The 13,756-nt window shown below is 37.0% G+C and overlaps 1 protein-coding gene across 1 annotated transcript in view; it reads left to right on the top strand.

Moving 5' to 3' along the window:
• Nucleotides 1-13,756, top strand: part of FMN1 (formin 1) — a 370,346-nt gene that overhangs the window by 18,266 nt on the left and 338,324 nt on the right.

Genomic DNA, 13,756 nt, shown 5'->3' with positions numbered 1-13,756 from the left:
TGGTGGCACACTACCTAAGTTTTTCTCTCAAACCTTCCTCAGCGAAGTCTACTGTGTCTCACTTGTGGATCTTGTCTTCTACAATTTTCAGATAAATTGCTTATTTAGATAAGATCGTGTACATGAGATTCCTTCAAACAGCATAACACATTGTGGGATTTTGAGGTGTTGTAGCCACAGTTCAACTCTGACAATAATAAATAAATAATCCAACTGAGGCAGAACCTCTCATTTGAGGGGAGCGATCAATGGGTTAGATTTCTTGACGCTTTTGACTTCCATAGGAGAGTGCTGCGAAGTGTGTATGTGGGAGATGGAGGGGTAGGTATTTTCAGAGTTTTGATGTATACTAAATTTTGCTTTGATGTATACTAAATTTTGACTTCAGTGGAGCCATACTTATTTTTTGGTTTCCAGTTCCCAGGCCCACAGATATACAGCCAGCACTGTGTGAAGTTTTCTAAGCCAAGTGTTCTTGACTTTTGAGGACTCAGTCCTTTATTTCAAAACAAAGGAAAGGGGAAGAGATGTGAAGAAATAAAGACTACTTGCTTTCTTGAATTTTTCACAAAAGAGAAGTAATTAAAGGAGAAAATACATGTTAAAACACTTAGAAGACAGAAGATTTTCTTCTAGAATGTCAATTCTCTCCCAAGAAATAACCTAGGAATTATCCATGTTTGAGACCCTAGTCCTTAAAGAATATTTCTTTTTTTTTTTTTCTGAAAAGAATCTAGTTTCATTAATTAAAGCAAATATGTAGTAAGATGAAACTCTCCATCTGAAAGTCCCCCTCAATGTCATGGGCTCCCAGTTTAGTCCTACTGGTCAGCATCCAGATTTTGAAACAGAAACCATGATACAATTGAACCATCAGACTTTGCTCTAGGAAACACTATAGAATGGAATGTAGAAATATTTCTCATTGCTCAACTATTCTGTAAGTCCAAATGTGGGAAAGTCAGTCACACACAGGGACCTTGTCATTAGTAATGTTCATATAGTACAGGAGTTGGGAACATGAAATACATGGTATTTGCTTATTTGATCCTTCGTTCCCAAGACTCTAGTGGCTACTATTGGGCTGGATACCCTTAAACATCAGTGGATCTCATTCTGGGTGTTGTGGAATTAAATGGCATAAGTAACTGAATCAAGAAAATGTTATGGTTATTGAGATTTACTATTTTAAATTGAAATGAAAATTTAGTGATGTGGGACATTATGGAAAATAGCTTAAGAAAGCAGAGATCCTTTGCCTTTCTAAGAGGAATAATACTGTATCATATACAAAAAATAATGCCAGCTCAGGATGGAAGTGATTCTGAAGGCCAGCTCATCCAAGCACCTAGCCATTCATGGAAGTAAAAGCAACAGGGCCTTTAATGGTTGGAAACTGAGAGGGAGTGGTAGGTATTAAGAAAGTCTGATAGGTCTGTAGAACTGGATAGATAATGATTTAATTTCCTCAGAATCTCCATCAAATAGTCATCAGCATGCATTTGAAAATGTCCAGCGATAGCAAGCCTTCCATAGAAACCCATTCCATTTGGATAACTTTGATTTTCCCTTCAGACGGGAGTCATACTTATCATTCTTCTCTTTCATATCTTTTTTTGTATCACTTGTTTCTTCACTGTGCATAAACTTAATAACCCAGAAATCACTTGTTTATGGGTTCCAGTGAGACCACATTAATAATAATACTCTTTCTGGTGAAACTGACTTCTTTACTATTTACATAGGACTTCACCCACCTCTTAAAACCTCCCCAGTTAGTTCCTAGAGCCTCATATGTGCTCAACAGTCAGACTAATCACACTGTCGTCCAGCCTTGTCCTCATTGCGCCTTATCCTGTTCTCTGCTGCTGGTGCCCTCCATGAAAACAATACCCTGCTGAGTATAGCAGGATGTTGTAATGGCCTTTTTGAGTTTTTAGGCACCGGAAGAGATGGTGCTTGGGGAAGAACAGCTCCTTCCCCAACCTTGGCCGTGCACTCTCACCTGGCCCTGAAGCAACAGCGATTGGTCTTATAGTCTTACAAAGTCTTTTGTGAACACAAACAAATATCCTACCTTCTTTCTTCTATTTGGCTCAGATACTGTCTCTTTCTCTCTATTCTCCTCATTGTTATCTCTCTTTCCTCCTGTCCCTAACTCACAATTTTCCCTCTCTCTTCAGATTTCTATAACTAAATAGGTCTCCTTCCTTTTTCCTGTCCTTCTAGCACAAAAACTTCTCCCTGTATATTTGCTCATATAATAAACTCATGAAGGATTCTTCATCCATCAGTTTCACAAAGAGGTGGACTGGATATCCGAGGCTAGGCTCAGGAAGGTCACTGTGCTGCACAACGACTTTAGATTGATGTTCTTCAGCTGCTCCATCATTTTCCTGTGGGACGTCTGATGTTCTTTTATCAGGAAACCTGTGGGAAGATCATCCTCATACTTACTGCATTATTTCAGTGTTATGACTCCTCACCCTCACCCTAGTCTCTTCCTCCTCAAAGTAACATTCTTTAATTCCCCATCCTTTATATTTTCTCCAGCCTTATTGAAATTATTTGCCTTTTCTTTTCCTTTTTAAATTTTTAAACCCTTTCTGATAAGCTAGAGTACTGAGAGACAATCTTCAAGCCCTATCTACTCAAATGTGCTGTACTGAGAGGACTGTTGACTATGGGGTTAGGCTGAAGGTGTTGAAGCTCAACTCTGCCAAACCCTTCTTGTGAATTTTTTATTATGATATGTACAATGGAGATAATGACTTTATGAGGTGGAAGATAATTGCTGGAGTTAAATAAGATAACAAATGTGGAATTTCCAACTGAAGATGAAACCATGTAACCAGTGTTAGTCTCCTCTCCTTCTTCCCTTTTCTGTCCCATCCCTTGGTGACAAGTTGCACATAGTTGTGCAGCTGAGTGTGGTTCATCACTGTACGCAGATCTGCATAACACTCTTACAGCATGTATTGTGCCTTTCCTCGCCTTGCCATCCTTCTCCCACTTTACTCAGTGTACCAGTGGGCCATTAAGTTCCCCATGGAACCTCCAGTTAGTGTGTGTGTTGATCATTTAGTCATAATCCACATGTTCCACCTCTTTGTACCTTAGTAATGGCATCAAATCTTCATTAAGACTTTAAAATCTGTGAGTACCTTAGATGTATAATGCACTCCTTCTATTTGGATGATTGTGTTTGCACACTACACATGGCCATATATTATAATGGCAGCTAGTGATATTAACACGCAGTTTCTAATTGCGTTTGTGAATGTGTTCATTGTATTGATTTTAATGAAACACCGTAGAATTGAAGAACTAGCTATAACTACAGTTATATTAGTGACATTTGGGTTTGTGAAGATAATTGAGACTGACAAAAAGAGTGAATAAATCTTGCATCCTGTCTCCCAACATCAAATTTAAGAAAACTCCATTGTTAATTTTTCCTCTGTTAACAATTAAATTTCGTGACTCATTGGTGAAATTAAATTTTCATGCCTTGGAGTTATTTATATTATAAAATGTTGGTATTTACTGAAATATATAATGCTCTAAAACATGCTTTTTAGATGAATGACTTAAATGCTGTAAATTTATTTGGCTCGCATTGGCCTCCAGTGCAGTCAAACGGATGTTTCGCCTGTGGTGGCAAGCCCTTTAAGAAGGATTTTCTTGGTAAATCCTGATCTCTTAATCACACAGAATCCTCCCAATGGGAGAACTGATTCATCATGCAAATGCATGTCTACTTTAGAGAACATTATTATTTAATCTGATAATAATAATAATAAAAAAAACCTTACAGATTTACTTTGCAATTTAAGAGACAGAAATTTGTGCCAATTGCAACTTTTTTATAAAAGGCTATAAAAAGCGATGGAATTCCAGGCCTTAGTTTCCTTCTCATTCTGCATTCTAACTTCCACTGCAGACCTATTTACTATACTTAGGTATTTACTTATATTTCAAACTGTCTTTGAAACTTGCCACAGTTTCAAAGACATAAAATCTTCCTAACATCAGAAATGTACTCAGAGTCATTTAGTTCCCAGGGGTTCCCTTGTGTGCCGATAAGGGGGAGAGACCCACCACTCTTTTTGTTAGGAATCAGAACAGCCATTTGTCTCAAAATTTAATTTTAATTTTTTATTGCATGTATTATTTCTTCAATCTACCTAAAGATTTTAGCAATCTCAAATTCAGAAATGTTCTCATTAAATTGTTTTATATTTTTTAAAGGATTTTTTTTTTGGTGGGGGGCGGGGGGGTGCGCTAGGGAATGTGTTTTGAATCCCAGGAGATTTCTAGAAGCAGAGTGAAGTTGCTATAACAAATTAACTAGGGTACCATCTATACCTCAAAACTTTGGCTTATTCATCAGTTTCTTAAATGTATACTTGTCTTCATTTTTATTCTTTTCAAGGTTGCCATCTGGTTAGCTGCAATTTTTGACTTCTGATATAGAAATATGCTTTTTGTGTTTTTGTTTTCAGTTGAGATCAATTAATAGATCGTTGAGAATGAACTTGTGGAATCATCTAGAAATGCTTCTAAAATTATATGTAAATGGTATGAAAGAACGGTTAGACACCTTCTTGTGACATTTACAGATGTAAGGATTGTGGACGTGATATTTTTGCATAAAGTGGTGAAGTTGTGAGTAGTAATCAAATGTGGAATTCTCAGAGCAGCTCACTTTATTAAAGGGAAGATGTGTATTGAGCCCAAGATGGTACTGTTTTCTTTGCTAGTCCTTTGGGTCTGACTCTAGCTGCTGTGATATAGGCATCTGTCTTAAGACTGTTGCAATTAGGGGTAAGATAATTACCCTCTGTGGCTGAGATGTTAATTCTTTTAAATTCAGATGTCAAAAGATGAGGACTAGTTAGATAGTGTTAAGATATTCCCTTTGCAGCTTCTAGCCTTCTGCTGAAGAAAAGATTGGTTTGAATGTTTGAGCAGACATAGTTCAAACTGTCCATACCCACAGCCAAGCTCCTGATCGCAGGAGGACTGCTTCAAAGGCTGCAGGTGCTCTGACATTTTTCATTACATCCCCTTCTGTGGAAACTTGACATTCAGTTATCATTCTCTTACTTCGCTTGAGGCAAATTTAATGGGGATGTCCAATTTTAATTTTCTTACCTCCTCTAGGGCGTTTCTCTAGGACTTAACAGACACATTAAACCATCAGCACTATCATACTTTCAAGACAGAGAGAAATTCCATGCAAACATTGCATGCTCTTTTTCCTTGCTGCAAGATAGATAATTTATATTCTAACTAAGGGGCACACAGATCATGATATAAATTGCCATAATCGGTTAGCCATCTCTTTCTGAAGAGAAGAGAAATAATCCTTATGTAGAGGTGTTAGAGATCTCCTGCAAGTCTCTCATAAAAGATTCATTATCTTTCTCTGAAGTTTTAAGAAATGCAATATTTCATAACTTCTACGTGCAGATGTTTAAAGACGGCTTGGATTCAATTTCCAATTCTGTGACTTAATGTCTTTGTGACTTTGGGTAAGTTACTTAACTTCTCTATGCTTACATGGTTCTCATGGGTAAAATAGGACAGTTATTAGTATTCCTCTTATAGGTCTGTGAGAATTAAATGAATGAGGCATAGGAAGCACTTAGCCTAGGGCTTAGTGCTGGTTTAGAACTCATAAAATGTTGGCTAATTCTTCCCCATTCCCTTCCCCCTCCCCTATCCTCCTCCTCTTCCTTCCTTTCCTCTTCGTTTTTCCTTCTTAACCGAGTATGAATCTATCTATTTTATTACCACACTTCTATTTTTAACATTCGTGGATTTTTTAGTATTTGTCCCCAAATTGTTTTCTTCCTTCCTCTTCATTAGTCGACTAAGGGAAATGAGCTGTGGGACAGCAGTAGTGATTCTACCAATCTTTGCTGAAACAGACATGAACACTGGACTGGAATGCAGTGCCAGTCACCCTGTTCCTTTCTTGGGAAGTTTAGCCATTACTCTATTTAGCCATTACTCTATTTAGAATTACCGGTATTGTGCAAAATACATCTCAGAATAACTCTTATGGCAGATTTTATGAAATGGCACTAGGTGAAGATGGGTAATGGCCTTCTTTGATTCCCATGGTAAACGTAAGAGTTTGTAAAACTCTGATACTAATGTCTCTTGCAACAAAGCAAAAAGGAAGTAAACACACTTTATAAAACCATTGCCAATAAATTATAGTCCCTTGTGGGATTCTGAATATTTACTTAGACATAGAACTCTTCTAAAAATCATTTAAGTGAGAAACCTTTACCAAGGAGTGGGCTTTGAGCCTACTTGCCTCACTCTGTGTAGTACTACATTGCTTTAAAGTTTTATCCAACAAAAAAATTTTTATGGTATTTTCTTTAAAAAAAAAAAAAAAAAAAATAGCTCTCAGCTATGGTGGGATAATAAAAAGAGCACCAAACCAGTAGTCCAGAAATCTGGATTTGAGGTCCACTTGTCTTGCCCACTAGTTGTATGACCGGGAGCAACTCACTCTAAACTTTCTGGTCTCCTTTAGCCTCTCTGTGTGCAGTGACAATGACATCTGTCATGTCTTCCTCACAGAGTGGTCATATGGCTCAAATGGAAGTTTGAGCCACACAACTTCTCTTATGGAAATTTTACAGAAATGTGATATTATCGTGATGCATGAAGACATTTGGAGCATTTTATGAAAGTAAAACACATAACGTGAGAGTTAAAACAGGTTTTCTTCCAACAGAGGGGCTATAGGGGAAATGGGAGAAATGGCAGAGGAGCTTTCTCTCTCTGAGTCTCCATGTTCCTTCCTCCTCCTTGAGGGCTGTGCTATGTGGCAGATCTTTAAACAAGAGAATGGCCTTAAAACATTCCTGCCTGAGTTCTTAATCCTCTATAAAATGTGGCTGCGATGGTCTGTTGAACAGAAAGGCCTATTTAAATCCTCTATTCTGTCTAATTGGAAAGTCATTGTTCAAGAGCAGCTTTCTTAATTTGGAAATACAAATTTGACTTAACTTATGCAATGGTTGTTCCCAATTTAAAGTTCTCATACAAGCAACTCCACAGAATGAGTTTGCATATATAAAAAGATACTCCTAATTTTTGAAAAGGATGCTGTCTTTGTCTTAGCAAGAATGTACCGAGCCCACCTTTGTGAGATGCTGTGCAGTCAAACATTGATGGTTGAATCTTGAGCATTTGGTGAGTAAGAATCTTAAATTTACAGATTCTTCTTCTTCTTCTTCTATTTTTTTTTTTTTTAAATCATGGGGAAGGGGTTAATTTCCTCAGTATACTCATGTATTTCCCACAGTTGATGATATAAGCCAGATAGTGACATGAGCCGGACATGTGTTGAGGATCTCAGTATCTTATATTCTCATGGAGATCATGTGGGATGCTAGTATTTGTTTCTCTTTATGTAATGAAGCTTTGAAGTGGTAAGGGAGAGATGAAGAAAGGGTTCTCTGAAGTCTTTGAGAGAATCTTCAGTGCTTACACCGTATAGCATATCTGGGTATCTGGTTGGGTTTGTTTATGAGTCAAAAAATAAACACAAAAAGGAGCCCTTTTTCTTATCTTTTGTTAACCAGCTGTGACTTTGGCTAGAAATTTATTGACCAAAAACAATTCTATTGACTAAGCTTTGGCTTCTATTTTGTATTCTTAGAGATTTGCTAGTTTGTTATAAGATCTGCCTTGGAGTGTTGGTGGTTTCATAGTCAAATTAGGATTTCAAAGGTAGAAATTTTGCTTCTGCAGTATAGACTGACTTAGTCCTTTCTTTTTTATGACACTGTACGAATGCAAAGAAAACCATGCAATTATGGAGTTTTTATAAAGAAAATAAAAATCATTGTGATAATACCTAAACTCTCTCAATTTCACTGCTTCTATCTCTTAATCATCTTCTCCCCTTTACTTAGCCCTAGTCCTTGAGCATGAAACAACCCTCCTAATGTCAACGCTTTCCCTCCCCATGTGTCTTTCATCTCAGGTCTTTTCCTTCCTCTTGTTCCTGTCTTCATCTATGTCCCATGTTTATCCCATCCTTCACTTGTATCACCAATATCTCTCTCTTTGCTATCTCTGCTTTCTCAACCTAAAGATATGCTTAAGTTTCCTTTGTCTTAAAAAACAAAACAAAAGTAAGAGCAAAGGCAAAGCCTTGTTACCTGTACAGATTATTACTCTTGTTTCCTTCTCTTAAGCATCAGCTTTCTCTCTGTTCTTTGCAATATATTTTGGTGTTCTATTACTGTACTAAAATTACTATCTAAAACTCTGCCCGTAATCTCTTCTAATATGTTTCTTCTTTCAGCCTCTGTGCAGAATTTGATGTTTCCTGAGCTCCCCTTTTTTGACTCTCTGTCTGGTCTCTTTCTACTCTATTCCGTCCTGACATTATTGCTAAGTTCATCCTCCTTAAATTTAACGCTGAACATAATACTTCCCTAATCAAAACCCATCAATGGCTTCTCATTTGTCTATGAAGCTAGTGTTAATTTCTCACCAGTATGCCTTCAAATCTTTCGACAAGGTGTTATCACTCTACCCTTTTTGACTCACCTCTCCTAACATATATATGAAAAATAGGCCAAGCGAGTAATTTTCCCATTTGTACATGTTTGCAGATTTCCCAGTCTTATATAATGTCTCTCCTCCTGGAATTCCCTTTCTTTAATTGCTCCCTGTCGATCTTACCCTTTAGTAGGGAGCTATTTCAAATGCTTTCTTCTGCATTTGCAAATGATGTGATCTCTCATTTCTTTGACCTCTATTGATCTGTTCCTTGGTGTCCTATAGATTGAGTCTCTTTCTGATTTGTATTTTAGTAGTTATTGCTCTTATATTTCTGCTCCTACAATGTGTAAATTCTATGAAGAAAAATTTCTCCAGGAGAAAAAGAGCTAGAAACGTATTACAGATCTACCTTTGTTTTTTATATCTTCTATTCAGACACTCCATTCTAAGACGGATGATAAGAAGACAAGCAGGCATTACTTGTTAAAGATCAAACATGAGAGGCAGAATTCAAAGCAATTGGAGAAAGCAGTAACTGGTACTCAGAGGAAATAGCTGTAGCTGGGGGAGGGCTACCCAAGAGGAGCTGTGGTCTTCATTAGAGGACACACCTACTGTAAAACCATAGCCTTGGAAGGAAGGAGCCAGGGAATAAATATCCTGACCCTTCTTCCATTTTGCCCTCCCATCTGCTGCTGGTATTTCCCAATAGCTAAAGCTGGTAGAAGCCAGAGTTCAAGGGAGCTTGTTGATTGAATTCATAACACTCAGTTTTTTAATGCTTAGAGAGTGGTGTACAGAAAAGGGTAGAGCCTGAATCTGAATGGACAATAGACAACTTCCAGTTTAATAATAGCAGTTATAGTAATATGTCTTAGGAGTAGTGGGCTCAGATGGAGTCAGATAGGGCATGAATGTGCCAATGGCTGAGGAAATAAAGCTTCACGTTAGCCTTTTAGGGCCAAAATCAATTAGAAAATCTATAGTAAGCAGACAGAATGACTGCAGCTAATTCTTGGATGTTATTTTAGGCATTGGTGAAATATGAGTATTGAATAGCATTTAGTAAAAAGCAATAATTTCCCATTATGAGATACAACAGATATTTCTATTTTGGGTAGACTGAAATCATGTAGCTGCTTATTGCAAAAAGAGGGAAGAAATTGCTGTAGCACTTGGAGAGAATGTTAGCCTGGTCTTTGCCAGAGGAAATGGAAGACATGAAGATTTCCCAGGAAACAAAGTGCTCTTATACTGTGCACAACCAAAGGAGGTCACTTCGTAGACCAAATTAAAATGTATAATTTAGTGTTTGGAGCCTGCAGAGTTGTCAAAGCAGAGTGAGGCAATGCTGCTTGAAATAGTTCTGTGAACTCAGCATGAAATTGCAGTGCTGGTGTATTTAATCCCACTCTGTATTGCTTTTCTTGTTATTTTGCTTTTTCTTTCCCAAGACTTACAGTTATTTTTCCGCTGGTTTCTCAAATGGAAGATATGTGAATGATTCAGCACCGCATTCTAACTTGCTAATGGATTGTCACAGACAAGTGTTTGCCCTGCTCTAAAGCTTTCTTTTGACATGGTACACGCTGGAATGTCATCCGTTTAGGGCATATGTTTTTCTTCTTCCCAGAAGGAGTTTTGTAGGTTTTTTGTCATCTAGTAGGTGTCACCAAATATATGGAGTTAGTGGGTTAAAAACTTAGAGATTAAATTTATCATTTCACAGAGGATGTGGAGTTTAAAATAAGATAGTACATGAGGTACATTTATTCAGATAGACACTAGCAGGGATGCTAGGCTGAAAGAGATAGTTGAGAAAAACCATGGATAGTTATTCTATGCTCCAGAGGGAGGCAGCTCTGTAAATATTCATTGATGATAGTGGAGGGTGTACACAACAATTTTGATAAAAATAATTTCAAATTATAGAAGAGAATGAAAAAGGAAGAGTGTTTGAAAAATGTTTATTTGTTTCTTTGCAGTAATCTGTCTTAAATTGTTTGGACTTTGGATGTCCAAAATTGTAGCAGAGCTAATTCTAAAACTCATTCGAGAACTAGAAAACATGAAATAATTTTTTTTAAATAAAAATTTCCTCTAATTTCTTGTTGCCAAATTTAGGCAAGCTGGATTATCTTTGTGCCAGTGATGCATCAGTGACTGTGCTCTTGTGCATTCAGTGGAGAAACATGTTCTTTTCAAGTGACTCCACCTTATAATTAAAACAATTCACTCCACTTGTCAACCCCTACCTATCACTGCTCATGTCTTTTACTTGAAATTTTTATTAAATGATAAGGCCTAGAGAGAGAGGTACTAGGAGTATCTTCTTTAATTGCTTATGTGATCATTGGAAACTCAGAAATTATGAACACGTGGCATGAAGAAGCCCATTTGTACCTGGATTTGGCCCCTCAGAACCCTTTAGAAGAGTATTTTCTATTGGAAGCAAAGTACAACACTGCAATGTTTTTTTGTTGTTGGTTTTTTTTTTTTTTAATTTCATGATTCTAAGAATGGGATACTTTTCTTTTACAATTGGTAGGGACTTATTTTGCTATGTTTCCTGCCACAAACCACATCACCAATGTTAGTTTCTGTAACCCAGAAGCCACTCCTTTTATCTTCTATACCAGGGATCCCCAACCCCTAGGCTACAGACCAGTGCTGGTCTGTGGCCTGTTAGGAACCAGGTTGCACATAAGGAGGTGAGTGGCAGGCTAGGGAGCTAAGCTTCATCTGTATTTGCAGCCTCTCCCCAGTGCTAGCATCACCGCCTCAGCTCCACCTCAGGCCTTAGATTTTCGTAGGAGCACCGGTCCCTGGTGCCAAAAAGGTTGGGGACCACTGTTCTATGCCCTGCGGTTTGATCCCTGGTCAAAATAGTCGTCATCCAGGTACAACACCATGGTTATGATCTGCACTATTTTTACACCATTTCCCCCAAAAGAAAATGTGGCAATGGAAGGAAAGTGCAACAGATCTTTAAGAAGGGGTGATAGATGAGGCTGAAGGTAGGGATTTAAGGATGTAACTGGGGATGTGACACCTGTTACTGTCAGGGAAGGGAGGAAGGAAGGCTTGCTTATGTTATGGAAGTCCTGTGGTTTAATCTAACACTAGCTTCTGAGAAATGGGTTCTGGTTTCAGTTTGGTTACAATTATTTAAAAACTTCAGAGCTAGGATTTATAGACTTATAATAAAAGCATATTAGTAAGTTAAATCATTGAACTTTAATTTCTTTAGCTACAAAATATGGGGAATTCCCTATTTCTTTCTCAGCCTCACTTAAACTCTCTTTCCTCTCCATTTATCCCTTAAATATCTGTGTTGCCAGTACTGTTCTGAAACCTTTGCTTTTCTTGGTCTGCATATTCTCCAAGAATAGCTTCATCTAAGCCAATGACTTTAACTCCATATCGTATGCATTCTGACAATCTTTGTATCTAGACAATTTACATTTAATGTAATCATCGATGCGTTTAAATTTAGGCTTACCATTTTATTATTTTTTTCTACTTGTTGTCTCTATTTTTTTGTTTGTTTTTGTCCCTCTCTTTTATTTATCCTTTTGTTTGTTTGTTTTTTGGTTTTCCTTTGAGTTTTTTGAACATTTTAATTTATTAATCGTATTTTTATTCTATCTCTATATTTTTCAGTGATTCCTCTAGGGATTACAGTATACATGGCTAACTCTTCATAGTGCTGATATAATTTAATTACTGTTACACTTTACCACCATATGAGTCTCTTTTCCCACTCCCTCTTATGTTGTAGTTGTCTTGTGTATTATATGTACATGCATTGCAACCCCACCAAATATTATTATATTTTTTTGCTTTCAACTGTCAAATATATTTTAAAGAACTCAAGAGAGGAACACTACTGTATTTACATAGATATATACATTTCTATTGTTCTTCCTTCATTCTTGATGTTATAAGTTTCTTTCTGATATCATTTTTTTTATTCTGTCTGAAGAGCTTCATTTAGTGAATCTTTGAGAGCAGGTCTACTGACAACTAATTCTTACTTTCCTTTATCTGAGAATGTCTATTTCACCTTAATTCTTGAAAAATATTTTTACTGGATATAAAATTCTGGGTTCACAGGTCTTTTCTTTCACTATTAAAAAAAAAATGGTTCCACTGCATTTTCTGTGAGTACTCTGAGTCCACCTGGCACTTCTGAGTTGACCTGATGTCTACACTTTTTTTAAGCTTTATTTTATCAGTCTTAATTTTGTCTATATTCTTAAATGAGTTTCTATTACAAAACTGTTCCTTCTTTCTCTCTTCCTCCACTCAAATGTACTTTTTTTTTAATGTAGCTTTTTACTCTTTAGAACCAGTTAGAAAAGATTTGAGGAAAATCATTTTCTAAAGATATCAATGGTTAATAAATGATCATTGTGTTACCTTTCCCAGGGGGATTTCTTTTAAGCACAGAAGTCTTGAAAGCTGACAATGCCATAATTTAAAAAATGTAATATAGAACTCTAAGCTCTGTTTATAGGGTCGTTAGCCACAGAGACATTCCTGGGAGTCATTCAAATGACATGAGGGAGCAGCCAACCCTCACTGCTTATGTGACGTTTCAGCCACTTCAATGGTGAAGACACCGGATGATCCATACAGCACCATCAGTGGCTTACAGATTTTCACTTTTTCTCTAACATTCCATTTGGCATTAAATAGGCAAAAAGTATGGTGAAAAAAACTTGATTAAGTCTCCTGAAATACTTATTTAAATTTTAAGCTTTAAAATGTCCACTTTTAGCTCTTTTGGCAAAATCTATGAGTTGTATTGAGAAGAGACTCAAAATTTGTGGCCTAATACCTTAACCCACTCTACTTTAAGTAAAATAGACAATGTCAAATCTTAGAAGGTGCTTTCTGGAGAGTAAAAAGGCTTGGCTCACTTTTGCAAAGTAATATTCCAAACACAAGTTATTAAAATGGCGATGTTTTTTAAGGATCTTAAAGTCCCCTTTCCTCAGGATTTCTGGGAGGTGTATTAGCTCTGCTTTATAGAAGAACATTAACTGAAGCCTAGAGAAGTTGAGAGATCTTCTCTAAGGTGTGCAGTGAGTTACCATGTGGCGAAAAGGAACTTTGATCTTGGAGCTAAAATTATAGCACTCTCCCATCTCTTAGCTACAGAAAAACTGCTGGTCAAGGGAAGGAAGGGATTGAGTAAGAGGTTGCA

This window comes from Pteropus medius, unplaced genomic scaffold, assembly GCF_902729225.1.
Source record: "Pteropus medius unplaced genomic scaffold, Ma_sr-lr_union100, whole genome shotgun sequence".
NCBI classification, from domain to species: Eukaryota; Metazoa; Chordata; class Mammalia; order Chiroptera; family Pteropodidae; genus Pteropus; species Pteropus medius.
This window is presented reverse-complemented; position numbering and strand designations above follow the sequence as displayed.